Here is a 4,231-nt window from a genome sequence, read left to right on the forward strand (position 1 = left end):
GGCACTATGCTATTCCACCGCGGAGTATTGCGCTCCAGTGTGGGGTAGAAGCAGAAACGTTGAGAAGGTGGATGTAAAACTTCGCAAGTCGATGCACATAGTGTCGGGAACGCTAGCAACAACCCCTAGAGAATGGGGCCCGATAATGGCAGCAATCCAGCCCCCCGATGTCCGGAGGGAGACCATTACGGGAAACTGGCTGAGTAAGATCAAAGAGAGAGGGAATGGGGATACCCCTCTCATGCGCATAATGAACGGTGCCCCCGTTTCGAGCCGAAATAAGTCCCGGCAACCCTTGTACGCAGAATCCCTGACTACGGACAGAGCTGCACATACGAGATGGAAGTTGGTTTGGACGAATTCAATCCCTCGTGGGGGCGGGGACCTACACTCCTCTAAGCTTGGTGAGAAGTTGCCAGGCTTTGATACCAGTAAGGGGAGACACTGGGTAGCTGCGAATCGGCTCCGGTCGAGGAGCTGCCTAACGGCCGGTGCGTTACATCAGTGGTGTCTAACTTCCAGTCCAATATGTCCACGCTGTGGACAAGAACCCGAAACGGCAGAGCATCTAGTCGAAAGGTGTGCTGTGACGATGCTACCAGGCGCGACGGTGCACGAATGCGGACCGGACTTTGCTGATTGGGTCGATCGTCATAACATAATAGTGTGAACCATAAGAAGCTGCTGCCAATTCTGTTGTTTTTTTAAATGTATTCATTCATTCATTCGCAAACTGCAATTAATCCTTGGTATATTCTTGAGTTGCATCCGTTGAATACTGCATTCCTTGAATTTTGATCAACACAACGGCTACCGGTTGATTTGTCAGTTTCCATACATCAACTATGCGCCGAGCGAGGCTCGAACGCAGGACTTTGTTATTGTTGTTTTTACTATTATTATTATTATTATTATTATTATTATTATTATTATTATTAATTATTATTATTATTATTATTATTATTATTATTATTATTATTATTATTATTATTATTATTATTATTATTATTATTATTATCATTATTATTATTATTTATTATTATTATCCAGTAAACCTGCTCAAAGCCTTTCACCCCAAAGCCATATACTCGTTATACACTTGAGTATGGTGAGAGAATGTGAGTAAAGAACCATTTTTTCAAAGACTCACTATGCGCCGAGCGGGATAATATCCAGTAAACGTGCTCAAAGCGTTTTACAACGGGTTCCCAGCCAACAGCAACACTTAACACGCGGAGCGAGACATGACAGGAATGAAAAAAAAAACACAACGAACGGCCATGTACTCGTTTTCAAGGGATGCAACTCAAGAATATAACATAGGGTGTACAAATACCAAGGATTAATTCCCTTGATAGTTGAGTCCTTGAAAAAAGTCTCTTTACTCACACTCTCTCGCTGTACTCGTGTTTAAATAAAAATGATCAACACAATGGCTACCGGTTGGTTTGTCAGTTAATTACATCAACTATGCGCCGAACGAGGCTCGAACCCAGTACTTTGTTGTTGTTATTATTATTATTATTATTATTATTATTATTATTATTATTATTATTATTATTATTATTATTATTATTATTATTATTATTATTACTACTACTACTACTATTACTATTATTATTATTCTAGCCCAACATATCCAGTAACGTGCTCAAAGCGCTTTACAACAGCAACAACACTTAACACGCAGAGCGGGACACGAGAGGACGGAGAAATCACTACTAACGGACAGGTATTAGTCTTACACCTGATTACGGTGAGAGAATGTGAGTAAAGAACCTTTTTATCCAGGACTCAACTATGCGCCGAGCGCGGCAATCGTGCTCAAATCGTTTTACAACGCGTCTGCAGCCAACAGCAACAGTTAACACGCAGAGCGGGACACGACAGAACGGAGAAAACATTACTAACTAGTTCTACATCCGAGTACGGTGCGAGAATGTGAGTAAAGATCCTTTTTATCGAGGACTCTACTATGCGCCGAGCGAGGCAATCGTGCTCAAATCGTTTTACAACGCGTCTGCAGCCAACAGCAACAGTTAACACGCAGAGCGGGACACGAGAGGACGGAAAAATCACTACTAACTGACAGGTATTAGTCTTACACATGATTACGGTGAGAGAATTGAGTAAAGAACCTTTTTATCCAGGACTCAACTATGCGCCGAGCGAGGCAATGGTGCTCAAATCGTTTTACAACGCGTCTGCAGCCAACAGCAACAGTTAACACGCAGAGCGGGACACGACAGGACGGAGAAATCACTACTAACGGACAGGTATTAGTCTTACACCTGATTACGGTGAGAGAATGTGAGTAAATATCCCTTTTTATCGAGGACTCAACTATGCGCCGAGCGAGGCAATCGTGTTCAAAGCGCTTTACAACGCGTCTACAGCCAAAAGCAACACTTAACACGCGGAGCGAGACATGACAGGAATGAAAAAAAACACTAGGAACGGCCATGTACTCGTTTTCAAGGGATGCAACTCAAGAATATAACATAGGGTGTACAAATACCAAGGATTAATTCCTTGATAGTTGAGTCCTTGAAAAAAGTCTCTTTACTCACACTCTCTCGCTGTACTCAGGTTTAAATAAGAATGATCAACACAAGGCTACCGGTTGTTTGTCAGTTAAATCACATCAACTATGCGCGAGCGAACAGACAGGATATTGAATATTAATTAATACTACTACAACTCATTACTTTAATATATTATTAACATATTCCAGTTAATTATACTGCAAAGCCTTACCACACACTTCCGCTAACGTACTCAAGCGTTAAATCACAAAACGATTACACACAGATGGTACCGGAGAGATGTCGAGTAATATCCCTACTATCGACGAGCTCATATCCACGGACTCTATTTACGGTTAGAGAATGTATTAATATCCACTTACTAATTGACGGACTACAACTATACATACTATTATCTAGCCAAAATCCAGTAACGGCTCAGCGCCAACAGCAACACTTAACACGCAGAGCGGGACACGAGAGGACGGAGAAATCACTATACGAGGTATTCTACACCGATACGGTGCGAGAATGTGAGTAAATCCTTTTTATGAGGACTCAACTAGCCGAGGAGCATCGTGCTCAAACGTTTACAACGCGTCTACAGCCAACAGCAACAGTCAACACGCAGAGCGGGACACGACAGGACGGAGAAATCACTACTAACGGACAGGTTGTATTAGTCTTACATCTTAGTACGGTGAGAGAATGTGAATAAAGATCCTTTTTATCCAGGACTCAACTATGCGCCGAGGGAGGCAATCGTGCTCAAAGCGCTTTACATCGCGTCTACAGCCAACAGCAACAGTTAACACGGAGAGCGGGACACGACAGGACGGAGAAAACACTAGTAAAGTCACGCCATGTACTCGTTTTTCAGGGATGCAACTCAAGTAGATAACATAGGGTGTACAAATACCAAGGATTAATTCTAATCCTACAACTACTACTACTACATACTACACTACTACTACTTATTATTATTATTATTATATATTATATTATTATTATTATATATTATATTATACTATTATTATTATTATTATTATTATTATAGCCACTTATCCATAACGTGCTCAATACGTTTAATCTAAGCCAACACTAACTGCAGAGCGGGTACAGCGACGAGACGGACGTAGAAAAAAACTAACTGACAGGTATTAGTCTTACACCTGACTACGATGAGAGAATGTGAGTAAAGATCCTTTTTATCCAGGACTCAACTATGCGCCGAGGGAGGCAATCGTGCTCAAATCGTTTTACAACGCGTCTGCAGCCAACAGCAACACTTAACACGCAGAGCGGGGCACGACAGGTCGGAGAAAACATTACTAACTAGTTCTACATCTGAGTACGGTGAGAGAATGTGAGTAAAGATCCTTTTTATCCAGGACTCAACTATGCGCCGAGGGAGGCAATCGTGCTCAAAGCGCTTTACAACGCGTCTACAGCCAACAGCAACACTTAACACGCAGTTGACGAATTCCGCTTCGCAAAAGCCTATTAAGGGACAGAAAAAAAAAGCAGTTGGCAGCGGCCTCTTCTGGTATTCGCACTAACGCGAATGATTGGTGTCATCGGGGGCGAAACAAACACACACACACACACACACACACACACACACACACACACACACATACTGCGCTGTTTAATCTCTCAATACCTCTCGCTTGTCGATATTTGATTGGTTAGTATTGTCCTCTTCA

This window comes from Berghia stephanieae, chromosome 14 (genome assembly GCF_034508935.2).
Source record: "Berghia stephanieae isolate SIO BIC M18660-M18661 chromosome 14, UCSD_Bste_1.3, whole genome shotgun sequence".
Classification (NCBI taxonomy): Eukaryota; Metazoa; Mollusca; class Gastropoda; order Nudibranchia; family Aeolidiidae; genus Berghia; species Berghia stephanieae.